At 39.0% G+C, this 20,349-nt stretch overlaps 1 protein-coding gene across 3 annotated transcripts in view; it reads left to right on the top strand.

Annotated features, from left to right (window-relative positions):
• The window catches only part of LOC140823018 (methionine S-methyltransferase-like), a 156,420-nt gene that overhangs the window by 37,193 nt on the left and 98,878 nt on the right, over positions 1-20,349 (top strand). The window lies entirely within an intron of this gene.

Below are 20,349 nucleotides of genomic sequence, written 5' to 3'. Positions count from 1 at the left end.
TAACGATCTCCCACTTGCACTAGAGCCATCTAGCCATATGCTTCAAACCCATCGATTCCCGATACTTCTCGAATAATGGTCCAGGTAAAGGCTTAGTTAGTGGATCAGCAACATTATCTGCGGAGCAGAATTTGTCAATCGACACTTCTCCTCTTTCCACAATCTCTCGGAGGATGTGGTACTTTCTCAATACATGTTTGGATTTCTAATAAGACCTTGGCTCCTTTGTTTGAGCTATTGCTCCCATGCTGTCACAAAACACCGGGACATGAGCAACTCCATTAGGAATGATGCTCAACTCTTAGACGAAATTCATTATCCAAACAGCCTCCTTTGCTGCAGCTGATGCAACAATGTATTCGGCCTTAGTGGTGGAATCCGCAGTACTGTCTTTCTTGGAACTCTTCCAAGAGACAGCAACACCATTGAGTATGAATACAAACCCAGAGGTTGATTTCGAGTCATCGATATCGCTTTTGAAGCTAGAGTCAGTATAGCCTTCCGATTTCAGTTCTCCACCCCCATAGACCAAGAACAACTTATTGATCCTTCTCAAATACTTGAGGATGTCTTTCACAGCTTTCCAATGTGGAAGACAAGGTTTCGATTGATATCTACTCACTACACTTAGTGCGAAAGCCACGTCAGGACATGTAGATATCATCCAATACATGATGCTACCAATTGCATATGCATAAGAAATGCTTGTCATCGCCGCTATCTTTGCATCAGTCTTGGGAGACATAGACTTGAATAGGGACACGCCATGATACATTGGTAGATGTCCTCTCTTGGACTCATCCATCGAGAACCTTTTCACGATGGTATCAATGTATGTGGACTGGTGAGACCAAGCAATCTTCTTGATCTATCTCTATGGATCTGTATTCCCAATACAAAAGATGCTTCACCCAAGTCTTGCATCGAGAACTTACTTGCTAACCATATTTTAGTTGATTGCAACATCCCTACATCATTCCCAATGAGTATTATATCATCAACATAAAGCACCAGGAATGTCACAGCACTCCCACTGACCTTCTTATACACAAAAGGTTCATCAGGATTCTTAGTAAAACCAAACTCTTTGATTGTACTATCGAAACTGAGGTTCCAACTCCTAGATGCCTGCTTTAGACCATAAATATATCTCTGAGTTTGCATACCATATGCTCACTTCCGATAGATGTAAACCCTTCAGGTTGAGACATGTGAATCTCTTCCTTAATATCCCCATTAAGAAAGGTTGTCTTGACATCTATCTGCCATATCTCATAGTCATACCATGCAACTATGGCTAATAATATCCTTATAAACTTGAACATTGCAACTGAAAAAAAGGTTTCCTCAAAGTCAACTCTTTGTCTTTGAGTATATCTTTTTGCCACCAATCGCGCCTTGAAGGTCAATACCTTCCCATCCGCCCTAAGTTTCCTCTTGTAAATCCATTTACACCCTATGGGAATAGTTCCCTCAAGCAGATCCACAAGATTCCACACTTGGTTTGAATGCGTGGAATTCATCTCAGATTTCATTGCTTCAAGCCACTTGGATGAATCGGCATCAGATAACGCTTACTTAAAGGTCCTTGAATCACATCCATGGTTAGGCTCATCATGGCCCTCTTCAAGAAGCAGACCATACCTCATAGGTGGTCTCGAGACTTTCTCGGATCTTCTAGGAGCTTGTATCTCCTCTCTTGGATTTTCGGGTCTGAGTTCTACAATCGTGGGTGTCTCTCGAACCTCTTCGAGTTCTATCATCTCCTCTTCTCTATCCAATCTTAATTCCTTTTCCAAAAAGGTTGCATTCCTAGAAACAAAACCTTTGTTTCTTGGGGATGATAGAAATAGTATCCAACTGAATTCCTTGGATATCCCAAAAAGTAACATAGAATGGATCGACTATCCAATTTATCTCCAACTGCCTGCTTCACATAAGCAGGGCATACCCATATTCTAAGATAAGAATATTTGGGAGGCTTACCCATTCATATCTCATATGGTGTCTTATCATCTGCCTTCGAATGGACATTGTTCAACAACAGTGCCACTGTCTCAAGTGCAAATCCCAAAAAGGATTTCGGCAACTCCGTGAACCCCATCATAGACCAAACCATGTCCATCAAAGTCCCGTAACGACGCTCCAAAACACCATTCAAATGTAGTGTAGCAGGCGGAGTCCACTGCGAGAGAATTCTATTCTCCCTAAGATACTCTTGGAACTCGGCACTCAAGTACTCACCACCTCAATCCGCACGAAGTGACATGATGCTTCGTCCCAACTGTTTCTCTACTTCACTTTTGAATTCTTTGAACCTTTCAAAGGCTTCAGACTTGTATTTCATCAAATACACATATCCATACCTCGAAAAGTCATCGGTGAAGGTGATGATGTAGGCATGTCCATGCTTAGTGGCGATGCTAAGCGGACCGCACACATCGGTATTGATCAAATCCAATAAGCCATTGGTTTGCTCCACATGGCCCTAAAGAGAATTTTGTTCATCTTTCCTTTTAGACATGATTCACAAGTTGGGAGAGAATTAATATCAGACATATCAAACATGCCACTCCCACTAGCTTGTTCATCCTTCTTAGGGAAATAAGTCCTAATCGAGCATGCCATAATTGTGTCGTATTAAGAGTATCTTGCTTTCGCTTGTTTGTTGTTGTTATTGCTTGGACATTGTTTAGTGGAATATATTTCAATTTTAAGTTATGGAGATCGTTTTCAAGTTCTCCAATACCAATCAAACATTCATTCTTGTAAATGTTGCAAACACCTTTGCTAAATAAACAAGAATATCCATCTTTATCAAGCATAGAAATGGAAACAATGTTTTTTACCAAATCAGGTACAAACAAAACATATTTTAAATCAACTTAGAATCATTGTTCAAAAGCAAGTAAACATCTCCTACGGCCTTGGCAGCAACTCTTACTCCATTGCCCATCCACAAGAAGGTGTCACCTTCCCTAAGCTTCCTACTTTTTTCCATCACATGTGAATCATTACAGAGAAGTGAGCCACAGTCGGTATCAAATACCCAAAAAGTAGAGTTATTTGAAATGTTTACTTCAATATAGAACTTACCATTTCCAGAACCCTTCTGGGCAAGATATTTTTTGCAGTTATGCCTCCAATGTCCAGGCTTCTTGCAGTAATGACATACATCCTCAGTCTTGTCAGCCTTAACTGGTGTGGCTGCCACAACATGATTTGGAGCTTGCCTTTTCAAGGGCACGTTCTTCTCGAGACGTTGGAAAGAACGCTTCTTTCCCTTCCCAGGTGGACCAGTCTTCGTACTAGATGAAGAACCCACATATAGAACCGACTTCTCTTTCTTGATGGTGGCTTCAAACGTAACAAGCATATTCACCAACTCCTCAAGGGTGGGGTCCAGATTGTTCATGTTTAAATTAACCACAAAAGGATCAAATGAGCTAGGTAGTGACAAAAGCAACACGTCGGTGGTCAACTCCGAAGGAAACGTAAGATCCATGCCAACGAGCTTATCCACGAGCCCAATCAACTTTAGGCCATTCTCATGGACCGAGGCCCCATCTCGCATGTGCAAAGTGATCAGCTCCTTGACGGTAGCATAACTAAGAGGTCGATCAGCAGCACTCTTTGCATTCTCAAAATTCCTCTGCAGCTCATCATTCATAGAAGCCTGCATATAACACTTAGCTCGCAAGTCATGGTCACACCAATCCTTGTAAGTCTGCAATTCCTCATGAGTGCTGCTAGTCAGAGCCTCAACAGGGGGCAACTCAGTCAGTGTATATGCTATCATTTCAAAATTCAAGACGTTTTTTAGGTTTTTTTATCCAATAAAGGTAATTAGGTAGGATTAAAATGTGTTTATCGAGTATTGCAGATAATGGGTTGCGAATCGAAGACATTGTCAAATTTGTACTGAAAAGTAAAACAGATAAATGTTAATGACTATTTTAAAATATTTTGTAAGATATAAAGTATGGAATTTTACTTCATAAATTTGTACTCCCAGTGTTTTGACATCTTTCACTATCCTCTAGTGAAAACGAGAAACTCCTTTCCTCAGTAGGTACGTAAGGTCCAATTATCAAATCATGATCCCGAATAATATCGGCCAATCATAAATCCTAAAAGATAGTTTCCAATTGCATCACCATGCAACCCTCTACGTAAACTTTTGTCTCACGTTTGATTAGGACACAATAATATGACGTCGTTCATCTTTACGTGTAAAGCCTTACCCATCGATGTTGAACCTTAATGGATGGTCGCCATGAGTTACCTCAATAATATGAGCCGAAATCATGGGAGTTCCACGTAGTTCACATCACCATGTCAATGGATGTCACAGCTTTCCAGTGTCCAAGGGCCCCCAATAATATGAGCCGAGCCCCGAACACGGGTAGCGTTCATTATGCACCTATTGTCAATGCAAGACATGGAAATTATAAACGCCTTTATAATTCTCCTTTTCGGGCTTGATATTAATTTTTGAAATCTTATTCAAAATGAGGGTTTTTAATTTTGAAAGGTCACGTCAAAAATTTTATTTAAAAGCTCGCCATGTTTGATCGTGTGTTTGCCAGATTCATGCAACATTGTTATTATCATAATAATAACGCGCACACTCATTATTTATAACATATCAAGCATATATTATAAATATTAAATAAAATAAGGATGATCAATTGCCCCAAAACTAATGGCATGTGTGAGCTAAACACGGGCCTAGGTCCAATCCTAGGGAAATGCATGGGATGCAAATGCAACTTTTACATAAGCTTCCAATATTTACATGTCTTCGATCATTATAATTATCAAGGCCACCATCTTCCAATCTTGATCTTCCAATATAATAATATTTACAAATAAATATATATGGAAAATATGGATACATCTCATGGAGGTGGAAACGGGCCATAAACCAAGCCCACTTTATAAATTGATAATTATTACAATCATTCAACACAAAATATCCTAGCATACACCTATCAAATTGGGCTTGCGCTTTTGATCATCCTTCATTTATAATATCACATATGATACACCATTAATTAATTATCACAATAATCAATTGACCAATATTATATATCTTGATCCAATCACTAACCACCACAATTGCAAACACCCGTAATTCGTACTTGAAAATTTGCGAAAAAATTTTAAATTTTCTCTTTATGTAATTAAAATGCCTCATTGATATTCATAAAAATAACTGATAAAAAGTTTAATCATTCAAAATAGCAGCGGAAGTAAATAATGTTTCAAAACGATAACTTAAAATAATTCATCGTAATAACTGAGTTTGCATAAAAAGAAATAAAAAGTAAACTGATAAATGAGGTCCTCGGGTTCCTACTACTGCCGACCCAAGATGGCTCACTAGTCCATGCCCTCAGTCCCGACCTCATCAGTATCTACAACAATCAAGTCTAGTGACTCTAAAGACTCAGCATGCATATATCATAAGAACAAGTAATAATAATAAAATTGCATGCAAGGTAAAAATATCATGATTCTGGCGTAACGTAGAAATATCATGTCATGAGTAATTATAATACGTGCACAACTGAACTGCAAATCATAAGTGAAATGTTGCTCGATAGAGCCCTGTCATGAAATAGCATATAATAATTTTCTGTTGAGAATATGTTTTACGCAAGTGGCCCCTGAACTGAACTGAATCGTCTGATCAGACTAAACCACAGTATACTGGGCGGTAGAGATCTACCAATACATGAACATTAACTGAACGGTCAGTGACCACCGGATGAAGTAATAATCCCATAAGCTGCTATCCCATGAAGTGAAGTAGCCACAAGCAATATCGCATATATCTCAAAAAAATAAACTTTTATATTTTTATGCACATATTATAATTAAATAACATAATTAAATATCCTGTATTAATTTTACCGAATGGGTTGGATCGTTCTCAGGCTCGCTGCGACCTAACTTTAACATGAAAAGTATGCAAATGATTTAACTTTACCACAACTTTGTAATTGAACCCAAAACGAGACAATTACGCCCAATGACTTAGTGTTTAATCATGACTCAGTGCCAACCCGAACCAACACCGAACCATCATTTAGTCGAGATTAAAATACACCTTAAATGATGAAATAATGCTCCTAAAATTTCAGTACTTCGAAATTTGTGGAATGGAGGCCAAAAACATGAAACGCTCTTTCGAGAGTCATTTTTCTACATTGCACTGTAAATTCTCGTACGCTCTCTAAACTTAACCGAATCACAAACGGCCAAAAACGTGACCTTTCTAACTCGATGAGGCACTGTCCAGTCCAAGGCCATAGGCTAAAAGCCAACCAAGAACTCAAACAAGCCTCTGAACCAAAGCACCAACTTGCTGTAAAAAAATACAGCAGCAGCGCTTTCGCTTTCATGCGTCGTTTGCAAGGCTAATTGCCATTGGGGCTTGAACCACTGACCAGAGCCTCTTCCCAACATCCTAGGGTGTGGTTTGAACCATGGCTAAGGGCCCAAGGCCAGCCACAATTCAAACAACACCAGCAACAACTCAAAGCTCCCACCCGAGAAAGCATATGCACGCGTGGGGTGTCTCGCTTGTTCTTGCTATCTGGACCATTTCAGTGGCCATTTGATTGACCATGGCATGATCTAGATATCAAGAGGTATGGTAAGAACTGTGGCTAAGGGCTAAAAATCCAACCAAGTCCATACCAACACCATATACTCGAAACTCACACATGCAGAAAAAATGAAGGGACCGAAGGGCTTGTTCTTGTTTTATTTTAAAAACCGTTGGGAACATGAACCAAGCCATGAAATAAACATCTTGGTCACGTCCTAGACATGTCAAGGAAGGGTCCGAACCATGGCTACAGGCCCTGGGCCAACCATGATCCAAACTCTCCCTTTCGACAACCGAATCAGAAAAATCGTACTTCAAACTACACTAGAGGGAAGGTTGCTGTCATTTCTCAAATCCAACATGAATGGTTCTCGAACTAATGGACCGACACGATTCTAACCCACCCTAGTACGTGCTAGGTGCAGCTTGGGAGCCTAGGATCGAGCCAACCACCTGAAATCATCAAAACAGCCGAAACCGTGAAGAGCACAAGGAATACAAAAATTTATGTACATGTTTCGAAAAATGTCTTGAACAATTTCGGTTTTTGCCTTATAAAATCATGATCATGAAATATTTAAAAATCATATTATGGCTTGATTTAAGAGTGAAAGAAAATATAAACATGTCTGGATTTGTTTTGAGATAAAAACAAAAGAATACGACTACGCGGCGCGGAGGAGACAGAGTGTTCTTCTTTCTCACTTTTTCTCTCTTATTTTCTTATGAAGACTCACGAATTTCTCTACTGAAAGGGGACTGAATTTTGGTGATATGGAGAGGGAGAAATGAAGGAAAGTCTATCACTTAAATGGGAGATAATGGCAAGATCAAATCTTGCTATCCTAGAATTTGTTAGATGGTTTGATATCGAAAGATTTGAACGGTATTTAGGAGTGTACTTGGTCGATAATTAAGTCTAGGAGCAAGGGAGAAATTGCTTAATTTATTAATTAATGAAGAATAAATGGTGAGGGAATTATCTCCAAAAAAAGGTTAAGAAAAGAATCAAAGGAATGAGTTGTCAAATATTTTTATATCTTCCAAAGGTGAGGGCCGATTTTCTCTTTTAAAATGGGGTGGAATATTGCTTAACTCAATAATTATTGGTGATTAGAGTGAAGGGATTATCTACCAAGAATGAGATAAGGAAGGATACCAAAATGAAGAGTTGTCAAATTTAATCCAATCTAGGAAGGGATGGCCGAAAATTTGAGATAATGGGAGGGAAAAATATTGCTTAAATATTGTATTTAAATCTTTAGAGTTATTATCTACCCATTAAGTAATTTAGTAAATAAATAATTTAATTTAGGATGGTAATTATCTTGCATGCATGGCTAATTTTTAAATTAAATTTACTAACTTGTTAAGTTACAATTTTTTAAATAAAATAAGTCTAGATTAACTTATCCCAATTGGTCACATATTTTAATTTAGGCTTTTAATTAAATTCTTGGACAAAAAGGAACTTATCTACCACTTATCTCCAATTAATTAAATAATTCCTTAAACTTTTTTTTATATTAAAATAAATTATTATTTATCTCAAATAAATTCCAGGAATATTTTCTTAACATTAAATTTTTATCTCAATATTCCAACTCCAGTCCGGCCTCTCTTATTTAACTGAAAGGATAAAACTATACTTATGCGATTTAAAATAAATAATCAAGACTAAGTAAATTTAAAATGCCTTAAATAAATAAAGAAATAATTATAAATTTAAATACTAGAAATTATGCATGGCTTATACGTAGCCTGATTTACGGGTTCTACAACAATTTTAATCTAAATTAACAAAGTATACAAACTCCTTTGTCTACATTCTAAATAATTTATTTATAACCGAATTTCTTGTAAATCACCATTTATTATAAATAATTAAAGTCCAACTTCAATTATTTATTTTATGAGAAAAAATTTGTACAACTTTTGTAAATTTCAACTTAAGGGCCCAAAAAATCATTTCACCAAAAACATTTTGGCTCATTTAAATTTCACAAAATATGTCAACCATCCAATGGCCCAACAACTCAAGGCCCGTGACACTTTGATATTCCAAAACACTTTTGGAAACCCTAGTCGTCATCGCCGTCGCCGGATTCCGGCCAACATTCACAAATATTTTTTTTGTTAAAAGCAAAGGGCTGTTCGGGCAGCCCCTTGGGCTGCCCTTGCTGCCTGTTTCGGGCAGCAACTTTGTGGGGACCCGGACGCTAATCAAGTTCTTAATCATCATTGGGACTAATTAATCAATTATAATAAATAAGGTCTAAAATTTTTTAAAATGCGGAAGGTAATGGAATCAAACTCCTATACATATCAGTATAAAAGTATAAATCTGATAAAATATACAATCATACACATCTCAGGTTTAACAACTAACTATCAAGTGTTTAAACCATATCTCTAGTCCAAGTCCGTAGTCTTAACTATAACTCGATCTTTCTTCATCTCTGTGACCCTGAACCTGTCCCACCTGTTGCCATGCACACATACAGACAAGACAACAGCCGGATAACTCCGGTGAGATATAATATCCCAATATAAACAATGTAGTAATGCAATCATATAAGACATATATAAAAGCATAAACAATCAGTAAAAACATGTATCTAATATGACTACATGAATTAATACAAATCTGAATTTAAAACATTGTCTTGTTATCATATCTCAACTTATTTCTAATCTAGGGATCCCAATCTAATTTAGACTTTGGTATGCTGTATCGAATGTCTACAATAGACGTCGATCTACATCTAAGCTCATCGATACACCGTAAGTCTAGAGTCTCAACGGTTCTGACAAAGACTCGGCGGTTCTACCCTAGCTAGGCTGATCTGCCCTAGACTCAAACTCTGACTCTGCTCTAAGTCAATACATTAATATATCAATCTGATAATATGCAAATATCAATGCAATAAAATAAAGTATGTGATTTTGGGAAACTCAAGTCAAACCTAACTCGAGTTGTGCAATCCCGAATCAACAATTATTTATACCTTTCTTGATGTCGCTCTGATACAATCGAAGTCTTGATTCAAAGTCTGTCGATATTCAATCTGGCAATGACAATATCGATATTCTGTATCAATATTCTAATCAAATCACGACATCTCTGTTTTATCAAATCCTGACGGTACAACAGTACAATCTTGCGATATCTGTGATACCAACCCAGTATCTATTAATTCCAATAATTTACACTCAACCACTGTACACTGATATCAATTATAGTCAATTTCATTCTGAAATTCATAACAATTCCATAATCAGTCCGTTTCTTAACTGACTTCGATTCTACGCTGTCTAACATGTCAAGAACAACATATATGACGTATATTCAATTCCAACAACATCATAATTTCAAAGCATGTCAAAACATAGTAAAACTTACGTCTAGTTGTAGCCTGCGTTGATAGGAACACAGTACCGAAATCGGATTTAAAATCAAACGGACGGATCTTTCACAAAAGGTGTAAGGATTTTTCACACAATTATTCTTTTCTTTTCTCGTTCTTTCTCCTTCTTTATTCTGAAGGAACGATTTATATATATCAAGTTTGCATGTAACTGAAACGTGGCTTCTTTTTATAATTCTGACGCGGCGCTCAGGCGGTGCTAAACTACCGCTCGGGCGCCGCACCATCTGCCCAAAAAGTATCCTTGATGAACACTGGCGCTCGGGCGGTCAAAAACTACCGCTCGGGTGCCAGACTCTCTGTCTAATTCATATGCTTGGCCCAATTCGCTCTCGTAATGGCCTGGCCATAATCACATTAGCTCAACTTCAATAATCTCATGTTAATATAATTAAAATCTCATATTAACTGAATCAAGATCATGGCCCTTACATTTATCCCTCCCTAAGATACGATTTCGTCCCTGAAATCACAGGCAATTACCCGTATCAATAAGGAGTATATACATATATATACAGAATTGTATATGAATTTACATCATCTAAACAACTCTGGGAATTCTTGTCTCATATATGATTCAGTCTCCCAAGTTGCTTCTTCAGTGCCATGACGAGTCCATTGAACTTTCACAAGTGGAATGATCTTTGTTCTGAGCTGTTTTTCTTTACGATCAATAATCTGAATCGGTTTTTCAACATAACTCAATGTCTCATCCAGTTCGGCCTCGTCTGGTTGGATAGCATGTGAAGCATCAGGAAGGTATTTCCTTAATAACGATACATGAAAGACATCATGTATCCCAGCTAATGAAGGCGGTAAAGCGAGTCGATAGGCACGATCTCCTATCTTCTCGAGAATCTCATAAGGACCAATGTATCGTGGAGACAGTTTCCCTTTCCTACCAAATCTGACAACTCCTCTGAGAGGTGAAATCTTTAAAAATACTCGGTCTCCTACCTCAAATACCAATGGTCTACCTCAAACATTGGCATATTTGGCATGTCTGTCTTGTGCTGCCTTCATTTTTTCTGTCATATCTCTGATCATATCAGGTCCAATCTCAGGCACTTCAGAGATATCATCCCAATATAGAGGGGATCTGCACTTCTTTCCGTACAACGCTTCAAATGGTGCCATCTCAATACTCGTCTGATAGCTATTGTTGTACGAAAACTCACAAAAAGGCAATGCATCTTCCCAATTAGGGCTAAAATCTAGCACTACTGCTCTCAGCATATCCTCCAGTGTCTGGATAGTCCGCTCTGACTGTCCGTCGGTCTGTGGATGATATGCGGTACTCAGATGTAACTTCGTACTGAGAGCCTGCTGCAAACTCTGTCAGAAGTGCGAAGTAAATCGAGGATCACGGTCTGATACAATAGACTACGGCACTCCGTGTAATCTGACCACTTCTCTGACATAAATCTCTGCCATTTGGTCAAATCTGTACGTCATTTTGTACGGTATAAAACATGCGGATTTGGTCAATCTGTCAATCACGACCCAAATCGCATCACAACCTCGGGAGGAACGCGGTAGCTGCGTCACAAAATCCATGGAAATGTGATCTCATTTCCATTCAGGAATGGACAAACTCTGTAATAACCCTCCTGGTTTCTTTCTTTCTGCCTTCACCTGCTGGCAATTCAGACATTTGGAAACAAATTCGGAAATATCAGTTTTCATTTGTTTCCACCAGAACTGTCTTTTCAAATCGTTGTACATCTTTCTGCCACCAGGATGAATACTGAATCGACTGTTGTGCGCTTCTGACAATATCTGTCGTCTCAAATCTGAAAAATTCGGCACAACCAGACGATTATTCACATACAAGACGTTATCACGTACCTGATATTCCGATCGATGTCCTGTTTTAACCATCGATATTGATTTCTGTACATTCTGATCAACTTTCTGAGCTGCCTTAATTCTTAAGATCAGCTCTGGTTCTACTTGCACCGTATAAAGTCTCAACGGTATATAATCTGTTTCAAATGCTAATCCAAACAAACAACAGTCTTCTATCAAATTTGAAACACCAATCGTCGATAAGGATAAAGAACATACCTTTTGACTCAGTGCGTCTGCTGCTGCATTAGACTTTCCTGGATAGTATTTGATTTCACAATCAAAGTCTTTAAGCAAATCAATCCATCTTCGTTGTCTCATATTCAATTCAGATTGTGAAAACAGATATTTCAAACTCTTATGATCAGAATATATCTGTAATGCCCGAGATTTTAATTAGATTAATATGAGATTATGGATTATGACTTAATGTGGTGATAGCCGGGCCAGTCCGAGATTTTATTGGACCAAGAAGTAGGAAGAGCCAAGATGTGGGCCGAAAGTGTCTCGCCCGGGCGGAAGTTTATGTCCGCTCGAGCGAGACGGAATTCTACAAGAGGGCCGAAAGTGTCTCGCCCGGGCGGAAGTTTTTGTCCGCCCGAGCGAGACTGAATCGCGCAGAAGGGCCGAGAGTTGATCGCCCGGGCGGAAACTTATGTCCGCCCGAGCAAGAGGCGTGTGTTGTGAACATTGTGCCACGTTTCTCTCACATGCATGGAGTATATATATATATGTATATACGTGCAAATGAAGGAAGAAAAGAAAAAGGAACGAAAGCTTCGAAGGAAAATAGCTTTTGAATTTTAGAATTCGATTTGCGATCAATCCGTCCGTTAGATTTTAAATCCGACTTCGGTACCGTGTTCCTATCGACGTAGGCTACAACTGGACATTGAGTATTGACAGGCTTGGGTTCGAGACTTCGACAGAGTCAAAGTATCAGAGTAAAAGGTATAAATTAATGTTGAGTTGGGATTGCACAACTCGAGGAAGGTTTGACTCGAGTTTCCCTAAATCACATACTTAGTTTATTACATTGATTCTTGTAATTGATGAGATTGATGTTTGTTGTCTATTGATTATAGCCACTGCACGTAAGGACTGCTGATTCGCTAGTCATTGATTGATTTGCTTAGATACTGACTGTATGTATTGATTTCTGAGTCGTTGAGTCATAGGCTGATTCGCCTAGTCACCGGCTGATTCGTCGGGTTATTGACTGATTCGTCTAAACTTAAGCTGATTCGCTTAATTACAGGCTGAGTTGTCTGATTATTGGCTGATTCGCCTAATTACTGGCTGATTCGTCAGGTTATTGACTGAGTCGTCAATTCTGCGGCTGATTCGCCCAGACACTGGAGATATTAATTATATCGATGCCGTTTAGGGATTGATTCATTCCTATCGACTGAGATTCGATATAATTACCTATATCCAGACATCGGGATCCCTAGGTTAGAGTTGAGTCGAGTCTGAGACGACGCGTTGTTTGAGTTAAGTTTGAGTCTGAGTGTGATTCATTGCATTGCTTGATATTGATTTATATTATTTGATGTTGATTATGTTCCTGATGATGGTACATGTTTAGAATAAGAGTTATTCTTGATATTGCTTCATGTTCTGATTTGATACATGTTATGATTATTGCTTATATGCTTTTATATATGTTTTTATATGATTGCATGTTTACATTGTTTATACTGAGATTTATTCTCACCGGAGTTATCCGGCTGTTGTCTTGTTTTGTATGTGTGCATGACAACAGGTGGGGCAGGTTCAGGGTCAAGAAAAGAAAGAGGCTGGACTAGATAGCGTGGAGATCCGGGCTTCGAAACAACTTAGGATTCAGCACTGATATGTAGTTGAACCTAGTTGAATCCGTGTAGATAATACAGGATGTGTATGTTTATGTTTAATATGTAATTTGAATTTAATTACATTACGTTTCCGCTTTGTATTTTAAAAAGAAAAAAAAAATTTAGACCTTGTTTTATAATTGATTAATTAGTCCCAAACATGATTAAGAACTTGATTAGCGTCCGGGTCCCCACAACAGGTGGTATCAGAGCAGTAGGTACTAGAACTGTAGATTCTTGAGACTGAGATAGAAGAGGCTAGTGAGTGGGGTAGATTGAGTTTTCTTTCCTTACTTGTGAATGCTAGCATGCTTACTGCTTTATATAATACATGTTTTTTGATTTATCTGATTTGATTTTGTAATATGTATTATTGGGAACGAATCTGAACTGATTCTCGATCAGCAGTAAGATGATCGAGAGGGAGATTGAATTGAAACAGATGTGTGGGATTGGGGTACTAATCCTTTTGAGTTTCAGATATGCCTCCTAGACGAATTCCAGAACAGGGTAGTACATCGAATCCTCCAATGGATGTATCGCCGACTCCAATGGAAACCTTGCTGAAGAGGTTTCAGTCATTCAAACCACCCACTCTGAAAGGTATTGAGACATCAGTCGAGTGTGAGAGTTGGTTAGGTAGCATTGAATTGCTGTTTGATTCACTGGGATACAGTGATGAGCGCCGGATTAAATTGATTGGACACCAGTTGCTTGATGTTGCACAAAGCTGGTAGGTTACAATGAAGAGGGCCTTGGAGCAGCGAGGTACGATTATTACTTGGGATGTATTTAAAACTGAGTTTTATCAGAGATTTTTCCCAATATCGTACAGAAAAGACAAGGGGGCGGAGTTTGCCAATTTGAGACAGGGTCCACTGAACATTGAAGAATATGTGACCAAGTTCTCTACCTTGTTGAAGTTTGCTTCCCATGTGTCTGAAAATGACGAAGCCGTTGCTGATCAGTTCATCAATGGCTTGAATCCCGATATATTTACATTGGTGAACACAGGGCGACCCAATAACTTTGCTGATGCCATGAATAGAGCAAAGGGCGCTGAGGCGGGCCTGATAAGGCAGAGAGGAGCTGAATTTGTTCCTCCAGTGTCGAGACCACAGCAACCACTTCCCCGATTCGTGAGTGGCAGTAGCATTGGTGGAAAGACCGATTTTCTGAAGGCTAGAGGAAAGCAGTTTAAGAAGTCTGTCGGCAGTTCTTCTAGCTCTAGTGGTTCTCAGCAGAGTTATACCGGCGTTTACTGCGGAAATTGTGGAGGGAGACATTCCACTGAACAATGCCAAGGAGTACTTGGTAGCTGCCACTTCTGCAAACAACAGGGACATTTTTCCAGAGTGTGTCCACAGAGGGGTTCCCAAAGATTCCAGGGAGTCGAATCATCTGGATCAGTAGCACAAGGGAGTAGACAATCAGCTGCTGTTCCTTCATTTCAGCCAGCACCATCTCAGTCACAGCAGAGGCCAGGAGGAAGCCAGACAGTTGGCCAGCCTCCTAGACAGCAGGCCAGAGTATTTGCTTTGACCGAGGAGCAGGCTCAGGAAGCACCAGATGACAATGTTGCAGGTAACTGATTTGTTTGATTATCCTGCATATGTATTGAGGGATACCAGTGCTTCACATATTTTATTTCTGGAAAATTGGCATTGATCCATGCATTATCTGTTGAATCCTTAGTTACTGTAGTATATGTTTCTGTTCCTTTGAGAAAAGATCTGGTATCAGTGAGTTCTGTTAGATCTGGTATACTACAGTAGGATAAGAATGAGATCGAGTTAGAATATATGGTAACTAGTATTGTACCGATGATGTCTGAGTGTGGGACTGCATTACGGATATTGATATGCGGATCAGATACAGAGCTACCCTAGATTAATTTTAGAAGAGGGTGAGAATTGAACCTGAGATGGCCAAGGGATGAATATTGTACGATAAGGATTCTAGATTGAGAATTCCTTTGATAATTCGTACTAACTATGATTCGATTAGTACAGAAAGGAGCAGAATAACTCCTTATGTAATCAGTTGATTTACTGAAATTGAGTCTATCATTGGCTGATTTACCAATGATATGAAAGTTAGTAATGTTTTCCCCTGATAAGATTTCAGATCTGAGTTCAGTCAGAGAGATTGAGTTAACCGTGCTTAGTTGACCAAGGTAAATATCAGTGTCAGATATTTGCAGTTTTATGAGTTTAGCAGATCGGTACTAATGAGTGATGTCTTGAATCCGACTGAATAGTGTTGCTATTCTGAATTCGGGTTTGACTCCGATAGAAGACAGTGTTGGTGGAAACAAATGAAAGCTGATATTGCTAAATTTGTAGCCAACTATCTAAATTGCCAACAGATGAAGGCTGAGAAAATGAAACCCGGAGGACTACTACAGAGTTTGACTATTCCTGTAAGGAAAGGAGATCACAATTCCATGAATTTTGTAATGAGATTACTGAGATCCTCCCGAGGTTGTGATGCGATTTGGGTTGTGATTGATCGATTGACCAATTCGCATGCCTTATTCAGTACAAGATGATGTACCGATATGACCAGATGACTGAAATTTATGTCAGATGAGTGATCAGACTGCATAGAGTGCCAAAGTCGATTGTAGTAGACCGTAATTTTTGGTTTATAACGTACGTTGGACAGAGTTTGCAGTAGGCTTTAGGTATAAAGTTACCTTTTAGTACCGCAATCATCCACAGACCGAGGGATAGTCTGAGCAGACGATCCTGATATTGGAGGATATGTTGAAAGCAGTAGTGTTTGATTTCAACACTAGATGGCAAGATGCAGTGCCATTTGGTGAGTTTTCGTACCATCATAAATATCAGACGTGTATTGAAATAACTTCTTTCGAAGTATTGCACAAAAAGAGGTATCGATTCCCTCTTTAGTGAAAGATATCTCTGAGGTTCCTGAGAATGAACCTGACATGATCAGAAATATGACTGAAAGAATGAAGTTGAGTCAGAAGAAAATGAAGGCAGCCCAAGTTAGACAAGCCGAATATGCCAACGTCGGAAGATGACTGTTGGTAACTGAGACCAACGATCGAATATATCGTTGATTAAGATAAATAGATTCGATAACAGCTGATGAAGTTAAGTTGTTACGAACTATTGAGTGGTTTATACGGATGTTGTATAACCAACATGGCAAGATTGATTTTGTCAGAATTAAATGGAGAAGTATTATGACATTATACTTAGTGAATTCTTATTCCAGACCGGAATCAGATATTTGAGTTTTGGTTTAAACTCTGTTATACATTTCTTCTGATATATCTGAATTGACTGCTTGTGAGTTCGAGGACGAACTCAGGTCTAAGAGGGGAAGAAATGTAATGCCCGAGATTTTAATTAGATTAATATGAGATTATGGATTATGACTTAATGTGGTGATAGCCGGGCCAGTCCGAGATTTTATTGGACCAAGAAGTAGGAAGAGCCAAGATGTGGGCCGAAAGTGTCTCGCCCGGGCGGAAGTTTATGTCCGCTCGAGCGAGACGGAATTCTACAAGAGGGCCGAAAGTGTCTCGCCCGGGCGGAAGTTTTTGTCCGCCCGAGCGAGACTGAATCGCGCAGAAGGGCCGAGAGTTGATCGCCCGGGCGGAAACTTATGTCCGCCCGAGCGAGAGGCGTGTGTTGTGAACATTGTGCCACGTTTCTCTCACATGCATGGAGTATATATATATATGTATATACGTGCAAATGAAGGAAGAAAAGAAAAAGGAACGAAAGCTTCGAAGGAAAATAGCTTTTGAATTTTAGAATTCGATTTGCGATCAATCCGTCCGTTAGATTTTAAATCCGACTTCGGTACCGTGTTCCTATCGACGTAGGCTACAACTGGACATTGAGTATTGACAGGCTTGGGTTCGAGACTTCGACAGAGTCAAAGTATCAGAGTAAAAGGTATAAATTAATGTTGAGTTGGGATTGCACAACTCGAGGAAGGTTTGACTCGAGTTTCCCTAAATCACATACTTAGTTTATTACATTGATTCTTGTAATTGATGAGATTGATGTTTGTTGTCTATTGATTATAGCCACTGCACGTAAGGACTGCTGATTCGCTAGTCATTGATTGATTTGCTTACTGTATGTATTGATTTCTGAGTCGTTGAGTCATAGGCTGATTCGCCTAGTCACCGGCTGATTCGTCGGGTTATTGACTGATTCGTCTAAACTTAAGCTGATTCGCTTAATTACAGGCTGAGTTGTCTGATTATTGGCTGATTCGCCTAATTACTGGCTGATTCGTCAGGTTATTGACTGAGTCGTCAATTCTGCGGCTGATTCGCCCAGACACTGGAGATATTAATTATATCGATGCCGTTTAGGGATTGATTCATTCCTATCGACTGAGATTCGATATAATTACCTATATCCAGACATCGGGATCCCTAGGTTAGAGTTGAGTCGAGTCTGAGACGACGCGTTGTTTGAGTTAAGATTGAGTCTGAGTGTGATTCATTGCATTGCTTGATATTGATTTATATTATTTGATGTTGATTATGTTCCTGATGATGGTACATGTTTAGAATAAGAGTTATTCTTGATATTGCTTCATGTTCTGATTTGATACATGTTATGATTATTGCTTATATGCTTTTATATATGTTTTTATATGATTGCATGTTTACATTGTTTATACTGAGATTTATTCTCACCGGAGTTATCCGGCTGTTGTCTTGTTTTGTATGTGTGCATGACAACAGGTGGGGCAGGTTCAGGGTCAAGAAAAGAAAGAGGCTGGACTAGATAGCGTGGAGATCCGGGCTTCGAAACAACTTAGGATTCAGCACTGATATGTAGTTGAACCTAGTTGAATCCGTGTAGATAATACAGGATGTGTATGTTTATGTTTAATATGTAATTTGAATTTAATTACATTACGTTTCCGCTTTGTATTTTAAAAAGAAAAAAAAAATTTAGACCCTGTTTTATAATTGATTAATTAGTCCCAAACATGATTAAGAACTTGATTAGCGTCCGGGTCCCCACAATATCTCAAAATTCTCTCCGTAAAGATAGTGTCGCCATATCTTTAATGCAAAGACCATGGCTGCCAATTCTAGGTCATGAATTGGGTGACGGGTCTCATGTGGTTTAAGCTGTCTTGAGGCATAAGCAATAACATGCCCTCGCTGCATCAGAACACATCCCAACCCTCTGTGAGAAGCGTCGCAATAAACCACAAAGTCACCAGTACCTGACGGAATGGTCAACACCGGGGCACTGGTCAACCTCTTCTTCAACTCCAGAAAACTGGTCTCACATTCTTCAGACCAAACAAATAGAGCATTCTTCTGAGTCAGCTGAGTAATTGGTTTAGCAATACTTGAGAAATCTTTAATGAAACTGCAGTAATATCCCGCTAAACCCATAAAACTGCGAATTTCGGGCACTGACGTCGGTCTTGGCCAAGAAATCACGGCTTCCACTTTACTGGGATCTACTGATATTCCGTCTCCGGATATAATATGACCTAGAAATACTACCTATCTTAACCAAAAATCACATTTCGACAGTTTAGCATATAATTTCTCAGCCCTTAAAATTCGCAACACAGTTCTTAAATGCTCAGCATGATCACTCATATTCTTTGAATAATCAAAATATCGTCGATGAAAATAATCAAAAAATCATCGAGATATTTCTGGAAGACACGATTCATTAATCCCATAAACACAGCTGGAGCATTCGTCAAACCAAACGGCATGACAATAAATTCATAATGTCCGTACCTGGTTCTGAATGCTGTCTTTGAGATATCAGAATCTCTGACTCTCAGTTGATGATATCACGATCTCAAATCAATTTTGGAATATACGGAAGAACCCTGCAACTGATCGAATAAATCATCAATACGAGGCAAAGGATATTTATTCTTTATCGTTGCCTTATTTAGTTGCCGATAGTCGATGCAGAGTCTCATTTAAACCGTCTTTCTTTCTTACAAATAATACTGGCGCACCCCAAGGAGACACACTTGGTCTGATGTACCCCTTGGCCAGTAAATCTTCCAACTGGTCCTTCAATTCTTTCAATTCCACTGGTCACATTCTGTACGGATCTCTAGAGATCGGCACTGTACTTGGCATCAATTCAATGCTGAATTCTATCTCTCTAACTGGAGGTAATCCCGGGATCTCATCTGGAAAGACATCAGCAAACTCAGGTACTACTGGCAGATCTGCCAAAGCTGGACTCGACTTCAGTAAGTCTACTGAATTTACAAGGAATCCCTCTGCTCCTTTCTGTAACAATCGAGTCATAGATAATACAAATATTAAAGGAATTCTCGATCTAGAACCCTTACCATAAAATTTCCACTCTTCAGCCATATCTGGTCTGAATCTCACTATCTTGTGGAAACAATCAACTGTCGCTCTGTACTTTGTCAGCATATCAATACCGATAATACAGTCAAAGTCAGACAACCCAACTACGATGCAATCTAACTCAATCTCATGCCCGTCATACTGTAGTACACAATGCTTAACAGAATTTACAGATATCAAACCCGTCCCCAAAGGCGAAGAGACAGACACTACAGTAGCTAAAGACTTTAC

The sequence above is a fragment of the Primulina eburnea genome, chromosome 2 (assembly GCF_022965805.1).
Source record: "Primulina eburnea isolate SZY01 chromosome 2, ASM2296580v1, whole genome shotgun sequence".
In the NCBI taxonomy this organism is placed as follows: domain Eukaryota; kingdom Viridiplantae; phylum Streptophyta; class Magnoliopsida; order Lamiales; family Gesneriaceae; genus Primulina; species Primulina eburnea.
The sequence above is the reverse complement of the archived record's forward strand: the minus strand, read 5'-3'. Positions and strand labels throughout refer to the sequence as shown.